The sequence below is a fragment of the Ovis aries genome, chromosome 19, assembly GCF_016772045.2.
Source record: "Ovis aries strain OAR_USU_Benz2616 breed Rambouillet chromosome 19, ARS-UI_Ramb_v3.0, whole genome shotgun sequence".
Lineage (NCBI taxonomy): Eukaryota > Metazoa > Chordata > Mammalia > Artiodactyla > Bovidae > Ovis > Ovis aries.
The window spans coordinates 12729681-12746980 of record NC_056072.1 but is presented as its reverse complement, the minus strand read 5'-3'; the positions used below and the strand labels follow the sequence as shown (position 1 = coordinate 12746980).

Below are 17300 nucleotides of genomic sequence, written 5' to 3'. Positions count from 1 at the left end.
ACTGGAGGGGGTTGCCATTTCCCTCTCCAGGGATCAAACCTGGGTCTGCCGCATTGCAGGCAGATGCTTTACTGTCTGAGCGCCCAGGGAAGCCAGCCCTGAATGTTGTGCATAATTCTAGGGGAGCATCTGGAACCTGGAAGGGTGCCCTCGTTAGGTGCCTTGTTCGGAGCAGGTGTTCCGTAGATGCTGAGTGTCAAGAGCGTGAACAGGGGGCACCTCTCACGGCTTCTGCAGGGGCCCTCAGACTGCCACTGCCTGCCCCCAGATGCTCTTCTGTGGTCCCTGTGCCCCTCGGGGACCCCTGCGCTGATTCAGACAGCCCAGTGAAAAAGGCAACACAGGAAGGGACTTTCCCAACTGATCTTGAAAATTATAGAACTGGGCTCTTTAGGAAACAATAAAAGACACTGTGAACTTACTACTCTTTTGCTTTTCCTTCTTTTTTAAAAAATGCTGTTGAAGTATAGTTGATTTACAATGTTGTGTTAATTATTTACTCTATACAGTGAAGTGACTCAGTTATATATTCTTTTTCACCTTCTTTTCCATTGTGGTTTATCATAGGGAATTGAATATAGCTTCCTGCACTATACAATAGGGCCTTCTTGTTTATCTGTCCTATATACCATAGTTTGCATCTGCTAATCCCAAACTCCCAACCCTCCTTCCCCTATCCCCTCTCCCCCTTGGCAACCACAAATTGGTTCTCTATGTCTATTTCATAGATGAGTTCCTTTGTGTCCTATTTTAGATTCCACATACAAGGAAGATGACATGGTACTTGTCTTCTCTTTCTGACTTGCTTTGCTTAGTTTGATAATCTCTAGGTTCATCTGTGTTGCTGCAAATAGCATTATTTCATTATTTTTTATGGCTGAGTAATAGTCCATTGTATATACGACCAAATCTTCTTTATCCATTCATCTGTTGATGGACATTTAGGTTTTCTCCATGTCCTGGCTATTGTAAATAGTGCTGCTGTGAACATTGGGATGCATGTATCTTTTTGAATTATAGTTTTGTCTGGGTATATGCCTATTTTTGGCTGAGCGCTGAAGAATTGATGCTTTTGAACCGTGGTGTTAGGGAAGACTCTTGAGAGTCCCTTGGACTGCAAGAATATCCAACCAGTCAATCCTAAAGGAAATCAGTCCTGCATATTCATCGAAAGGACTGATGCTGAAGCTGGAACTCCAATACTTTGGCCACCTGACGTGAAGAACTGACTCATTGGAAAAGACTCTGATGCTGGGAAAGATTGAAGGTGGGAAGAGAAGGGGATGACAGAGGATGAGATGGCTGGATGGCATCACCGACTCAATGGACATGAGTTTGAATAAACTCCGGGTGTTGGTGATGGACAGGGAGGCCTGGCATGCTGCAGTCTACGGAGTCACAAAGAGTCAGACACGACTGAGCGACTGAACTGACTGATGCCTAAGAGTGGAACCGCTGGATCATATGGTTATTCTTAGTTTTCTGAGGAACCTCCATGCTGTTTTCCATAGTGGCTGCACCATGTTACATTCCCACTAACAGAGAAAGAGGGTTTCCTTTTCTCCACACCCTCTCCAGCATTTATTATATGTAGTTTTTAATGATGGTTATTCTGACCAATTGTGAGCCTATTACGCCTTTTTTTTAATCCCATGGACAGAGAAGCCTGGTGGGTTACACAGTCCATGGGGCCGCAGAGTTGGGCAGGACTGAAGTGACTTAGCACGCAGAGATGGCACTCACATATCCGTGTTCCCACCAGTGTCCTGGGGATCTTTAAGCACACTTTCACTCTTCCCTAAGACACTGCAGGTGAAAATGAGAATCATGAACATAAAATGGATTTTCTTCCTTCTGTTCATCCTTCCTAACATCTTTTTAAAAAGGCAGTTGGGGTGTGGGTAATTGTTTAACCAAAGCAGTATGTGGCCCTTAGCTGTGGATGGTCCTCTGGAAAGAAAGACAGTGCAAGGAGTAAGTTGCCATGCTATATGTCCATAGGATCACAGGAAGTCAGACATGGAAATGGTACAGGTGCTACCGAGTGAACGGCGGGGTGCAGGTTAGTATTTGGAAAACAAGACACTTCTCCAATTCTTGTCAATCAGATCCCTCAGCACCGTGAGCAAGGGCCTGCCCTTGTCTTGTGATTAGAGAACTCAACGTGGGAAGGACAGGAGGCAGCCTTTACCCTGACTACCCAGGGCCTGAGCCCTCTGAGGGAACAATATTCTGGCTTCAGATATCAAAACTCTAAAGGAGGAAAATTATCAGTCCCAAGACCTCTTAATATGTTACATGGATTAAGGAGAAGAAAGTTTAATATATACTTGGTAATTTAAGTTAATAAAGCAAGAAGTTTCAGATGTATTAAAAGTAAGCTCAGTTGTACCTATATATGTATATGACTTTTTCATTGCTCTATGTTTGTACAAGTGACACAATACTACGAGAAAGGATAGGGAGAGGGAATGAGAACCTCTGAACTCATACTGCCTCGATTATTTCTGGCATGAATTGTCTCTTGCTAATAAGTAGTCAAAGTTCAGCTCCTTATCAGGACTATTCCTCGCCTCCCTGTATTCCTCCTCAAGGTAGATAAGAGTATGGGGAAGCTGAGAGCCCTTGGGGCAATGAGGAAAGGGGTGGCTGGTCCTTGTGGTGTCCGCCCCTCCTGGACTCTGTCTTAGGAACCTGGTGTGGTCTCATCTAGCCCCTTGCCATGAATGACACATGTTGCTGCTGGATACTTGACCCACCAAAGCCACTGGCCATCAGGACCCCAACTCAGCAGCCTCCTATCCTGATCTAGGCGTCCTCTCAACTCCTCAAAATTGCTAAAGGTAGGAGTAGAGACTGAGCAGAAAAGGAAGCCCAGCAATGAACAGGACATGCAGATAAACTGAACATAGACAGGAGGGATGAACAGGATTTCTCCAAGAAATATAAAGTTAGGTGATGAATCATTTTGCTAAAGTTTAGGGATGAGGAAAGGGAATAGTCAGAAATTTAGTCTGAGGCATGTTAAGTTGAAGAAACTTAAGAAGCCTCCAAGCAGCTACGAAAGAAAGTAATTTGGCCACATGGGTCAGATCTTGAGAGACAGAGAAAGGATGAGAAATAAATTTAAGAGTATTTGATGCTGGATGAGATTTATAGCCAATGGAACACAAAACACCCTGGGAGAAAGGGAGTATAAGAAAGGGGAGAAAAACTGGGAAACATTTCATTCACAATAGCAGCAAGAATCCTCAGATACCTAGAAGTCAAGCAGAAATTAGAATGTGTAAATCCTTGTGGGGGGAAAATTCAGTATCCATTCTGGATAAATATCCTTAGTGGAAAGGGAACAGGAAGTCCTTAACGTTATAATGGGCTAGCTACTAAAATATCCACAGAACAGCTTACTGCTGGTGAAATCTTAGAAACACTTTCATACAAATCAGACACCCCAAGGAGGATGCTGTCAGCGTTACTATTCAACACCTGAAATCCTAACTAGTACAAAATAAAAAATAAAAAACTGTGTGACTCCACCAATTGTTAGAACTGAAAGTCCAGTGAGACTTCTGGACCCAGGATCTATATGCAGCTGCTGCTGTTCCGTCTCACTGAGTCGTGTCCAACTCTTTGGGACCACTATGGACTATAGCCCACCAGGTACCTCTGTCCATGGGATTCTCCAGGCAAGACTACTGGAGTGGGTTGCCATTTCTTTCTCCAGGGGATCTTCCTGACCCAGGGACCAAACCTGCATCTCCTGCTTGGCAGGAGGATTCTTTACCACTGAGCCACCTGGGAATACACCAAAATCAAAATCCTTTCTATAGGTCAGGAAGAGCCAGTTTGAAAATGTAAAATAAAAGGAGCCACTCACACTGACTACAAAACCACAGGACACCTTCTGGTAGATGTATATCTGATAAAAGAAATGCAAGGCTTCCATGAAGGAATTTGCAAGGCTGCAGTAGAAATAAGTGTGCTGAATATCTCCTAATAAATGTATAAACTCAATGCAATTCCAATAAACAGCAGACTTTCATGGAATTAATAAGATGACTTTATGGTTGTTATAAAGGCCCAGGATGCGCCCAGACAATTTTGAATGGGAACAGGGTCTTGCCCTACCAACTATTAGCACAAATCGTAAAATATACTAATTAAAACAGTAGGGTAGTGGTTTGGGAATAGACCAACAGATCAGTGGTACAGAATAGAGCACCTGGAAGCAGACTCACCTATGTATAGACACATGGTTCATACCAGAGGGGGCATTTTTTAAACTATTCCAAAGGAAGACAAAATGGAAGTAAACGAAAGATCCCAACAAGAAAAATGATAGCAAACACATGCGATGGAAGTCAGGTACTATTTAAAAGGGCTTTATGTGTTTAACTCAATCCTCATGACCTCAGAATAGCCCCACTTTGCAAATGAGCAAGCCAAGGTACAGAGAAGTCAAATAACTCACTGGAAGACACAGAACTAGAACTTAGGAGCCCTAAGATCCCAGCCAAAGTAGACTAATCTCTACCGCTAATCTTCACAGCATACAGTTTCTAACATAGCAGACGTGAAGAGGAGGGAAGCAAGTCAAAGATTATGATTTTTATAGAATAAAATATACTGTGTACTTACAAGTTTAAAAACCTATGCCAGGAGAGAAGAAAATATACAAACACATAAAACTGTAGTTTTAATAATCAGAATGTTTAAGAAAAAACAAACTACAATTTTTTTTCAACAGGCAAAAAATAGAAAGAGAAGATTCTTTAAAAGCCAGTTGCTACTGCTGCTGCTAAGTCGCTTCAGTCGTGTCTAACTCTGTGCGACCCCATAGACGGCAGCCCACCAGGCTCCCCCATCCCTGGGATTCTCCAGGAAAGAACACTGGAGTGGGTTGCCATTTCCTTCTCCAGTGCATGAAAGTGAAAAGTGAAAGTGAAGTCACTCAGTCGTGTCCGACTCTTAGCGACCCCATGGACTGCAGCCTACCAGGCTCCTCCGTCCATGGGATTTTCCAGGCAAGAGTACTGAAGTGGGGTGCCATTAAAAGCCAGTAATCATATACAAATATGTTTAACTCTGAAGGACTCTAGGAAAGAGACAGTAACAGCAAGGGAATGTCAATTCACACCCCTTGTGATTGGCCCAAAAATGGGATTGGAGGATGACGCTGTGGAAGGAAGAGGGGAAGGCAGTCAATCAGAGCATGGGGAGGGGCACAGGGGCTGGCACCTTCCGTGGTCAAGGTACTGTCCCAGGCTGCCAGAGCCCAGGCTTCCTTCCTTCCTTAAGAGAGGAATGCACCTGGGTGCTTTGTCCAGGAGCTGTTTCCGGGATTAAAGCTGCGACTTCGAAAGTTCCACAGCAGTTCTGAGCTTCTTTCACCTAGACTTACCATAGCCTTCTGCAGACTGCTCAGCCTCAAATCCTCTGCTGTGAAGACCATGACCTCTGAGCAGCAAATTCATTCCACATTCACCACCTCCCTTAGACATCTTGAATGTTTCTTCAGTTCAGTTCAGTCGCTCAGTCGTATCCGACTCTCTGCGACCCCATGAATCGCAGCACGCCAGGCCTCCCTGTTCATCGCCATCTCCCGGAGTTCACTCAGACTCACATCCATCGAGTCCGTGGTGCCATACAGCCATCTCATCCTCTGTCATCCCCTTCTTCTCCTGCCCCCAATCCCTCCCAGCATCAGAGTCTTTTCCAATGAGTCAACTCTATGCATGAGGTGGCCAAAGTACTGGAGTTTCAGCTTTAGCATCATTCCTTCCAAAGAAATCCCAGAGCTGATCTCCTTCAGAATGGATTGGTGGGATCTCCTTGCAGTCCAAGGGACTCTCAAGAGTCTTCTCCAACACCACAGTTCAAAAGCATCAATTCTTCAGCGCTCAGTCTTCTTCACAGTCCAACTCTCACATCCATACATGACCACAGGAAAAACCATAGCCTTGACTAGACGGACCTTAGTCAGCAAAGTAATGTCTCTGCTTTTGAATATACTATCTAGGTTGGTCATAACTTTTCTTCCAAGGAGTAAGCGTCTTTTAATTTCATGGCTGTAGTCACCATCTGCAGTGATTTTGGAGCCTCAAAAATAATGTCTGACACTGTTTCCACTGTTTCCCCATCTATTTCCCATGAAGTGATGGGACCGGATGCCATGATCTTCGTTTTCTGACTGTTGAGCTTTAAGCCAACTTTTTCACTCTCCTCTTTCCCTTTCATCGAGAGGATTTTTAGCTCCTCTTCACTTTCTGCCATAAGGGTGGTGTCAAACCTTGCTAATTCTCAGGTCAGGGGCTAATGCTTGCCTCTGAGAGCAGCTTTACATAGTAAAAGACGGTGCCTTCCATGTTTGTCCAGAGCAGCAAAAATACAATGAGGGAAAAGAACTTTGCTTGTAACTACTAAAGGCTGTTTCTAAGGATGGCTGTATCCATTTGTCCTTGCTTATTCATTTGTCGCCTTAGCAACCAAAATGTTTATTAATTAGTACAGCGAATGTTGAACAATAGATTTTTGTTGGGAAACCAATGCCCCAGTAATGGAACCTTCATACAGATATTTATTTTGAATCGGAGTGCTTTTCCGCAAAGAGCAACATCCTGCCAAAATCCGACACTGATTTGCAGAGCTGCTGAGGCTTGATAACATTCACAGTAGTAAGAGGATGCTGATGTCTTGAAGCTGACAACTCATTTTGGAAGACAAAGCCCTCACTGCTTTACTTTGTTTCCAAGTGATAAAGACAAATTAAAGTGGCCCAAGGACCACACTACCCACAGACAACTATCTCACAGATTCATGCAAAAGCCCTTTCTGATTGAGCAAAGTCTGCCTAATCCCAGCTAGATAGATAATAGCACAAAGATAATATATTTAGCAGTTTGAGGGAGAAAGGCTACATGGATATGTATGGCTGAGTGGCTCTGCTGGGCAACTGAAACTATCGCAGCACTGTTAATGGGCAACATTCCAATATAAAATAAAAAGTTTTTAAAAGATTATATGTTTAGCAAATGTTTTAGGAGTCAAAACCTTCCTTATTATAGTGGAGCTAAATAAACGTGTAAGAAGTACAGTAAGTTTCTGAAAGTTATTTTAGAAACACAATGTTCATTTTTTTTTAACATCTAAAATTACAGAGTACATTGTTTTAATTGTGTGAATTTACACTGGAATTGAATGTGAATGAATAATCTCATGCTTTTCTATAGAAGAGGGCAAGCAAGTCCAGGAGAAGCAATCAAAAGCGTAAGCCTATCTCCTCATTTAGCCATTCCCTTACTCAAAACCAGAGACTCTTCCCAGTTACAGAGCAAAGTCCTTGCTCCTTAGTTAATATGGTGCATAAGATTCTTCATCATCTGGCCCCTCTCCACCTTTCCCCCTTCTCTCGCCTCCCCAAACCCACACACTTCTGTAGGTCAGAAACGTCATCCTATGATCAAAAGATGTGCCTTTGAACAAACTGTTTCCTTTTCCTGGAATGCATTTACCCCATGGTGGCTGTGTAGTAAACTCCTATTCACTCTGGACAACCTGTGAGGTTGGTTGGTCGGGGTGGGCTGGCGGGGCCAGGGGTGGGGTCAGCAGGGGACCACCCTCCTGCCGGCGACCTGGGACCGCTGGGTGCATTTCCAATGGGGCAGTGCCTTCTGATCGAGGCCCAGCCGGTGGACTGTGAGGCCACTATGGGTCTTCCCTGAGTCGGGTTGCTTGGGAATGCAGCCCAAAGTGGGTGGTAAACTCCATCTAAGGCTAAATAACAGCACGAGGCCGATTGTCAACAAGTACCGTAAGGGAAAGTTGAAAAGAACCAAACAACCCAGCTAAGGTCTCAGCCCAGCAAAGGGTCCTCTCTCCTCTGGGAGGTCATGTGTGTGCACTTCTGTTGGTGAGCACGTCACACTGTTATAACAGTGTGGCTGTGTGTCTGGACCTCTGCTTGGACTCTGTGAGGGAAGGGTTTCCGTCTGAATCCTCAGGATTCTGCCGCTGCTGCTTCTGCTCAAAGAATGAGTACTAACTGGGACGGAATTACAAGTGACCCCTGGGAGGTCATGTAGGACTCAAGCGCTTTTGTCAGATTCCCAGCAAGGCTATTTTAAGAATTAAGGCTTTAGCATAAAATGGTTATATTATTGTTATTTCATTTTTTCAAGATGTGAAAAATTGTCTGTCTTAATCCAATGTTTGTGATAAAAATAAAGATGTTTCTCTTTCTTTGTGAAAATGATGGGGTTCTGAACGTACACAAACATAGGTAACACAAATCCTCTCTCTTGTAATTCCTTCCAGGATGATGGACAAGGAAACCAGTCTTCCAGATATGCACTGTCTTATCTAAAACCCTAAATGTTGCTTTGGCCTATGGTCATAGTGGGGTGGTGGAGGTGCTGAAGAAGAGAACCTAAATTAGCTGACTGACGGATTTATCGCTCCACTCAGAATGTTTAACATGCTTTGGGTTCTGCCTTGGGTTTTCAAAGGGCATCAGTCTCAGGGAGACCAAAAGACCAGGCTAGAAATAAGCCAATTGTCAACCACACCTTTTCCCAAATTTTGTGTCCAAGGTCACCACCTGAGTCATCCAGTAGCAGTGATACTTGTGGGCTTCCTCAGCCTGATGAAAGGCCACTTATCTTTGTTCCCTTTTGCAATTTGTATTTACCATATTTTATTGAATTCATTCACCTATTCCACAGGAAGCAAGAGCCGTCGAGGGTAACTTCGAGGTATATAGTTTGAGAGGCTAGGTCAGTGGTAGAAGCCCCTACTGGAGGAGGAGGTTTGAGAAGAGAGGCTAAATCATGAGTTCAGTTCTAGATGCCTTCACGTTGAAGTGTTTGAGGGCCATCTAGACGGCAACGTCAAGTGGAGAGTTCAGAGAAATCTGGGCAGGAGATGAAGCTTGAAAGTTGCTAGCGTGCAGGTGGTGACTGAAGCCACGGGATGGATAGGCTTGCCCAGGTGGCAGATGGTGGGCTGGGAGGCGAGCACGGCCATGTGCGGGGCACTCCCACACTTGCAGGTCAGGTGGAGGGGCAAAGTGATTGACGAAGGAAAAAGAGAAGAGTCAGAGAGGAAGGAGGGAGCCCAGAGCATGCGGTGTCCCAGGAGCCAGGGGAAGGAGTGTTTAAACAGAGGGAGTGGTCAGAGCTGTATGCAGAGTGATTCTGAGACGTGGTGAGATAGAAGGCTATAGAGAGTACATGAGCATAAGTGAGAGGGAGAGATTTGGTGCATTTAACAGGAACTGTCTCCACGGAGTGGTTGAAACAAGATACACTGATGGCCCAGCCGAGGTCACTGACCATTAATTAGTAGCGGTACCAAGCCTCCTTGTGTTTTTCTCCAAATGTTCTCAGCAGCCCGGGTGGAGACACAGAGAAGACGCATGGGTGCATCCAGGGCTGGGGTTTGCTAGAGAATGTGCAGAGGAACAATGGAAGTGATAAACCCTAGAGTCCATTCATAATAGAGAGAAAGGCAGAAATGAGTGAGTGTTGAACGGATGGGTGAATGCATCGACGGAGGGGTAAGCAAATGGATTCATAAATGGATGGGGAGATGAAGGGGCAAGTCGATCCGAAGCACCTGATGAAAGAATAGCTATAGTGGGGCACTTAACAAATCAAGTTGAAAGAAAGGAAGGCTGTGAATCAGATGCTAGCCAGACGTTTGCACGATTTGATTGAGAGAGGACAGTTTCGAGTATCGCTAAGTTCCAGCATAGCGGTGGATGGATGCGGCAGAGTGGATAATTCACTGGAGTGGTGAAGAGTTTATTCACACAGACACTGTCATCTAAGTGGGTGCAACTGAAATGGAGAGGGAGGTGGGGGGAGTATACTGGTACTGGTAACAAATCTATCTGGTAACAAGACTATCAGTGAAAGACGAGGAGTGACTGGGAAGTCAGATGAGGACTGACGCAGGGAACGCAGCTCGGCTTCAGGTTATGGAGAAATGACGAGAGGGTGAAGGAGCCGTGGCCTGAATGCGGCCTGGGGAGGATGCTGCCTTGCTCTCAAATCTGGAGCTTCTTGGAGTGTAAAATGGCCCTCACTTGACAGGCTGACAGATGAGGCATTGTTCTCAGAAGACTGGCTGGATTCAGTTAAGACAATGAGATGGACAGAATCTCCCGAGGCGAGTCTGAGGCTGCAGGGGATGAAGCCTCTCTTCCCACTTCACTATGCACTGTGGCACGTGGGTTTGTCAGAGGTGAACAAATGGTGGCTTGGGTCATAGTGCCTCTGACTGATACAGGGAAGTGTCTTTTCATGTTTCTATTCCCCAAGCCTAGAATACTGTAAGACACCTGGAATCGTTTTCTAAAGTGTGTAACTCTTACTGAAAGTTTGATTGCTCCACCTTTTGCTGATTCTACATTCCACTCTGACATTCTGAATACTAGTAATCATTCTACCGTAATTTAGTTGCTGATCCAAAAGAGTGTAGGAGATTCATTTGTACCTGTATTTTCATCCGTGCACATCTGGTGAATAGATCTCTGTTATGGGCTTCTCTTGGTATCATTTGCTTCTTTTTTCCCTAAAAAATGAAGCAGTAGAATGTATTCTGGTTAATTCCGTGTTTTGATGACTGAAGTTGTAGTTAAGTGTCTTAATCACAGAGCTTCACACACACAGCCCCAGGAAGGATCATGGTATTTCATCTAGATACTGTCTGTCAGATGGAGGATGGGCTAGGAGGGGATATAATGACAAAATTGCATGCAAACTTTTTAAAGTCCACCTTATCATCAGAGAGGGAAAATGCCATATATCCAGGTAATTCACCATCACTAGGTAAAAAATAGTCATTTCTCTCAGTAAATCTGAGCTCTACAAACCTGATTTTTGCTTATAATGCTAATAAAATCCCAGAGTCCTGCTCTAAAAATGCAAATCTTCATAATTAAGTAAAGCACCTCGAGAAAAGATTTGAAGGAATGTCCTCCTCCCTTACAGCTCTGGAAAGAGACGTGGTTTTTGCATTGTAAACTCAATGAAATATCCTTTGACAAGGTAGCAAACTGAGAACTTCTAGAAAATTTCAATGTAGTTTTCTCATTGCACTACAGAGATTTATGTCATTTGTCCTGTTCTTAATACATGTCAGATCTTGGAAGTGTTCAAAGGGGTCTTATAAAATTGTGAAGATTCTAATCACAAAAATAACCTCCAGAAAAAAAATCTGTAATTCTGGCTGGTTGTCTTAGTTGATACTTTTTCTAGTGATAATGATGTAATTGCAACTTCCGTCTAACTGTATAAATCTTTGTAAGACTTTTCTGTCAAATCAGATGAAGATCACTAGAATGGTCCTCTTTTCCCAACTACTTGACAGAATGATTGAAATCCATGACTCTACAAGCTTTCTTACTTAGAAAATTAATCATGATCTATTAACAAGAATTGAACTTACATTCCCACTGAAAACAACCACAAAAGCTGAACAAAATATGCAGAAGAATTGTTTGCAGGCACTGGAGAGCAGATATTGCAGGGCTCTGATCCCTGAGAGAAAGGAAGCAAGAGAAGATTTCCCCTGGTTTTCTGCCGAAAGATAGTTTTCGAAGTGTCCTACGGGGTAAAAGAGGCTGAGCATGGAGAAGAGACAGAGATCAGAGCCAGGGGTCACTGAGACTGCAGGGACCCAGAAGGGGGTTGAGATGCAAGCCGCAGAGAGTAGGGACCTGCTAAGAAGATACATATAACTTTTCTCAGATCGTTGGCCAGTTCCAATGCTGTGCATTTGCAGGGTGAAACTGTGGGAAGCCAAGGAGGAAAAAACAACAGCAGTTACAAAGAGGCTGATAACTAAGTAGAAACATCAGGGCTTACACATTACTGGGGTAATTGCAAGACTTTGGTGAACACCCTAGACTTTCAGTTGAAGCCCCAGAAAGATCTCACCTGAGGGCAGGGGGCATGCCTAGGAGAAAGGGCAAAGATAAATAAGCCCTAACAAGGCCTAAAACCAAACCTGGACAGGACCAAGGTGATCCTCCAGTAATTTAGCTTAATCCAGAACCTCTGCCACCTACTATCACGCTACGACAGTGTTCAGCACACAATAAACTTACAGGATTGGAAGATACAGGAAAATGTTCATCATGGAAACACGTAATCCTTTAAGTCAAAACACTTCCTCAAACTCCAGGGTGACTTTGGTGGCCCAGATAAACCAGTTGTAATAGGTAAATCGGTAATATACATTTCTCCAAAGCTTCGTTCCTCAACATTAAATAGCACCACGTGCAGAACCCCAGACTTGAAAGTATCTACCAAATCCAGGGAACAGTTCTGTTAAAGCCATAATATATTCACTTGGCCAAAGAGATTGTAATCAAGTTAATCAATTGCCCCATACTCAGATTTATGATGACTACAAAGTTTTCTCTGGGGGGGGGGGGGTTGCGGATGATTTTCATCTGCATATCTAAAGAATCCAGTTTAGTAATACTCCCCAAACAAAGGACATTTGTTGGGAAACTCTGAAATGATAACTGCCAAATACTTCCAAACAAAAGTTTTCCCACTTACAAACAAGATGAAAGTTCTTTCTCTACCAGGCACCCTGTCAACATGCTAAAGGCCAGGGAACCTGGACTTGCTCCTCAGGACAATACTTTATTGAATCTGTTTTCAGCAGATGATTTTGCTTAGAAAAGAAGGGTCACATTGGTGAAATGAATACTCAGAGCAGTAGGCTTGAATCCAACACACAAAAGAAACTTGATAAATACTTCACTACATGCCTATCAAGTTCTTGTACATATCATTGAAATTACCATTTATAGTTCAAGGACAGCACTTACATGCTTCGGTTGAATACTTGAGAATTGCATATGAAAGCTCTGGGTTTTTAGTTTTTTGTATTTTCTTGTAAGATTTTAGGTGCTCATTTAAAATCCTGGGTACCACTAGATGAATAAGACCTCAAATGAAAAGTGTGTACAATTCAAGTATGAATTTGGATATGTATGATCTAAAATACAAGCCTATCCCTACAAAACTGCCTAATTATGAACCTAATCATGAGAAGACATCAGACCAAATCCAAACTGAGGACATTTAACAAAATAACAGGCCAGTGCTCTTCAGAACTGTAGAGATCATGAGAGAATAACTGTCCGAGGACCCTTCCAGATTAAGGGAGATTAAAGAGACATGGTAACTAAAGGTGATGGCTGATCCTCGATCGACTCCATGGATGGTTGGTGAAATCTAGATGTCTGTTGATTAGATGAGAGCATTTCCTCAGTGTCATTTTCTGCTTTGGATCACATCTGTAATTTAATCTCAAAAGGCTTAGAAAAAATATATAAGTGCGTATACAGAGAGAGGGTGGTAAAGCAAATATGACGCAGTGTCAACATTCAAGTGATGGGGGTGCATCTGAAATCTTCCTACTGTTGGAAGTTTTTTTTTTTTTTTTTTTGTAAATCTGAAACAGTTTCTAAAATGCACGCACCAAGGCATTCTCCTGTTTTTCTAAATGAACACGAAATGGCATAGCTGCCTATCTGGTGGCAGTCTGTTCTCTGCCTCCCAGTCTTACTCACAGAGCATTCAAAATTCTTTCCCCCATTTCCCCCTAGTATGCTAGCCAAGTTGAACAGTTTTATTCCCCAGACACACAAAATCTTTTCATTCCTTTTTCTATCAACCACAACACTGAAAATGGTTATTTTTAGGAGATTCTGTATGAGACAAAGCATTAGCATCTTTTCACTGAAAGTTGCTAGTCTACAGGGAGCAAAATTCTAACAAGATGTGGGCTTTGTTGTTCCACAAGTATTCCCCACACGTAAACCCGGCTGTATGAGGAAAGAGGCTGATCCTAAGTAAGAAGAGAAACTCATTTTCAAATTATGACAAGCAATAAAAGAACTGGGAAAAAAAAAGAAGCCAATGAATGCTGTTGATGTAGCCCCAGTAACATGGGGCTTTACACCCAGGAGAGCCTGGGTTAAGGTTTGGAGACTCTCCCGAGTCTCAGACAATCCCAAACACTAGCCAGAACCTTCCAGGAAGGCCCACGGCCCACAGCGGAATCCCCTTGGGGTCCTCTGTGCTTCTTTCCTCCGTTCTGTGTCCTCCCGACCTTGGCTGCTATTATTACCCCGTTTCCCTTCGGATATAGTGAAACTGACCCGTACAGAAACGTGTGCCCGCCACCAGAAAGTGCAGCACAGCAAGCAGCGAGAGGAAGACCCGTGGAACCCCTTACCTTCAAGCAGCAGCTGTTTGAAACAGGTTCCACGTCTGCACCAGGTCCTGGGGTTGGGTGGGGGCCCCCTCAATGCATGCAGAATATATAGGGGCAGATTATATATCCGGGTTTTTCATTACACAAGGTGTTTTTGATGGGTTCTCAGCCAAGATCCACTTAAAAACAAAAGCTACACAAAGACTACAAAAAGGCCACACAAAGTTTAAACAAAAGGCTAAAGAAAGACCCAACAAAAGCCAAAGCAAGTTTAAACAAAGAATGAAACAAAGGCAAAACAAAGGCCTAACAAAGACAAAAACAAAGGGCAAAACAAAGGGCAAAAGAAAATCTAAACAAAAGCTAAGCTCAGCCACAACCGTATCACTCCTCACATACACACACCGCATTACACGCTATCCCCACACACGCACTAACTCTGGTCTTCCACCTCCCATGTCATCAACACCCCATGCCTCACTAAGGCTCACTCCACACCAGCTGTACCCCATCAAACCACACACCAGGTCCAACCACGCCACACACCCTTCCATTGCGCCAGCATGTCACCCCACCGTGCTATACACCACACCACACACCACAAGCCAAACCCCCCAACCCCAAAAGGAGCTGGAGTTATGCTGGTACTTCTCTATTTTTAGGCTTCTGTTTCCATACTCTATGCAGATTAAATACACATACAGGTTGCCGTCCCTAACACACCTACCCACTCAGGCCCAAGATAACACTTACACACAATGCCCTCATACACTAAACTTAACAAGAGCACCTTGGTCTAGTCACAGCTGAGCTTGGACTTGGAAGATTCTGTAACAATTACCTGCATTCAAATTTATGCAGACTTTTGAAAAAGATCATCTCTTTTGGTAACTGATTTCTGTAACTGATGAATTTTTGCAACTAACATGGTAATATCGACTTCAGTCTTAGACATTTGCATTTTCTTTTCATTCTCCTATAACTCGTGGGTCACACCATTGAGTCCTATAGCTCTGTGCCTCTGTTAAATTTCATGGTTCCTATAAGCCTGTTCTTTTGCAAAAGTTCGTTTTATGTACATAGAACTACACACAAATGATTTGAAAGAGGAAAGATCACTTCTGAAACTAATCCAACCAACAGCAGCCTTGCCTCTTAAATTCCCAGGGCTCCCTGCTTGACGTGTGATGGTGAGGTATCAAGGCCAACATTGCCATCAAGTTTCCTTTTAGGCTCTTGTCTGTTGTATGCAAAAAAGAATCATCCAGGGAACCTTGAAAAAGCAACCTGTTGGAGTACAGACATCCATAGAAATCTCATTGCACACTAGCCTCAGGGCTAGTTAAACACGTGTCTCTGAGTAAGGAGCTACAAATGCATGCTGACTGACTCCTGCTATGAGGCCAGGCAGGGCTCTGCCAGTGCGGCAGGGGGCGGGTTCGAGGGCCAGGTAGAGGGAGGTGGTTGAGAGCATGGGCTCTGAGCACTGGGATGGTCACAGGTCTCTGACTCCAGGTACAAGCGCTGGAATGGGCAGACAGGCTGGCCCTTGCATGGGCAGACCTCAGAATCCAAGTAGCTGAAGGCTTTCCCATTTGGTCATTCTGTCTCTTCAGCAAAGAGCAATCTATCTTCCAGGCTGGCAGGGTAGGGAAGGTGGGGGAGTTGAAGTATCTTACCACTGATATTCTGTGATCAGGATGGGCAAGGGGCCCAGATGAGTTATGTAGATGTTCCCTTTTTAAGCCCTGTCCATCACCCTGCCCTCCCCAGCTTCTGAATCTGGAAATTTCTCCATAATAAACTTCCCAGAACCAGGGCAGGTCGGTGCAGTAAACCTGGAAATCTGTTCAGAATGTGTGCCTTCCCCACACCTTGCCACACTTTCTGCTCTGCCTGCCACCCCAAGCCTGGAGATGAGTGAGGTTTCGACACATGATTGTGACTTGCCTTTTTCCGGCATGGCCCCTGCCAGCTCTTACAACGGAACTTCTCCGGACAGCCAAGTCAGTTACCGCCCTCCACTCGCTTCTACTTTCCCAAATTGTGTTATATTCACCCATCTTTTGTTTAATGGGTTAAAACCTTTTTAAAAATTCTCTACTGCCCCTGTGAAAACTAAAAAAAAAAAAAAATCATTCTTTACCTTTTAAAAAATACTGTACTATAATTTTAGTAAAAATTTTTGGATAAAAGTAGATAAATAAGCTTGTATAGTTAACTGTCACTTTTAATGAAAACGAAAAACAATTATTGTTCTTATTGGGATATGGTGGCTCACTAATAAAGGGTCTGCCTGCAATGCAGAAGACCTGGGTTCGATCCCTGGGTTGTAAATATCCTCTGGAGGTGGGCATGGCAACCCGCTCCAGTATTCTTGCCTGGGAAATTACACGGACAGAAGAGCTTGGCAGGTTACAAAGAGTCAGGCATGACTCAGCAACTTAACGACAACAACATAATTTACATACTATAATAGTCATGATTTTAAAGTGTAAAATTTGAAGACATGTAATATTTAATATAATCACTCTACACGTGGACATCACCAGGTGGTCAGTATCAAAAGCAGATCCATTATATTTTTTGTAGCCAAAGATGGAGAAGCTCTATACAGTCAGCAAAAACAACACCAGGAGCTAACTGTGGCTCAGATCATGAACTCCTTATTGCAAAATTCAGACTTAAACTGAAGAAAGTAGGGAAAACCACTAGACCATTGAGGTATGACCTAAATCAAACCCCTTACAGTTATACAGTGGAAGTGACACATAGATTCAAGGGATTAGATCTGATAGGGTGCCTGAAGAACTATGGACGGAAGTTTGTGACATTGTACAGGAAGCAGTGATCAAGACCATCCCCAAGAAAAAGAAATGCAAAAAGGCAAAATGGTTATCTGAGGAGGTCTTACAAATAGCTGAGAGAAGAAGAGAACCTAAAGGCAAAAGATAAAAAGAAAGGTATACCCATCTGAATGCAGAGTTCCAAAGAATAGCAAGGAGAGATAAGAAAGCCTTCTTCAGGGATCAATGGAAAGAAGTAGAGGAAAACAATACAAT

The 17300-nt window shown here is 43.6% G+C and overlaps 1 protein-coding gene and 1 long non-coding RNA gene across 6 annotated transcripts in view; one reads left to right on the top strand and one right to left on the bottom strand.

Annotated features, from left to right (window-relative positions):
- Positions 1–14318, bottom strand: part of MOBP (myelin associated oligodendrocyte basic protein) — a 44774-nt gene extending 30456 nt beyond the window's left edge. For all 5 annotated transcript variants that reach the window (XR_006057146.2, XR_006057145.1, XM_042236528.1 and 2 more), the window contains exons 1-2: positions 14260–14318; positions 10495–10572 (exon numbers count right to left, since the gene is read on the bottom strand). The gene's annotated coding sequence lies outside the window, so the exon portion shown is untranslated. The remainder of the gene's footprint in view (positions 1–10494; positions 10573–14259) is intronic.
- Positions 1–17300, top strand: part of LOC105603379 (uncharacterized) — a 96611-nt gene that overhangs the window by 50141 nt on the left and 29170 nt on the right. The window lies entirely within an intron of this gene.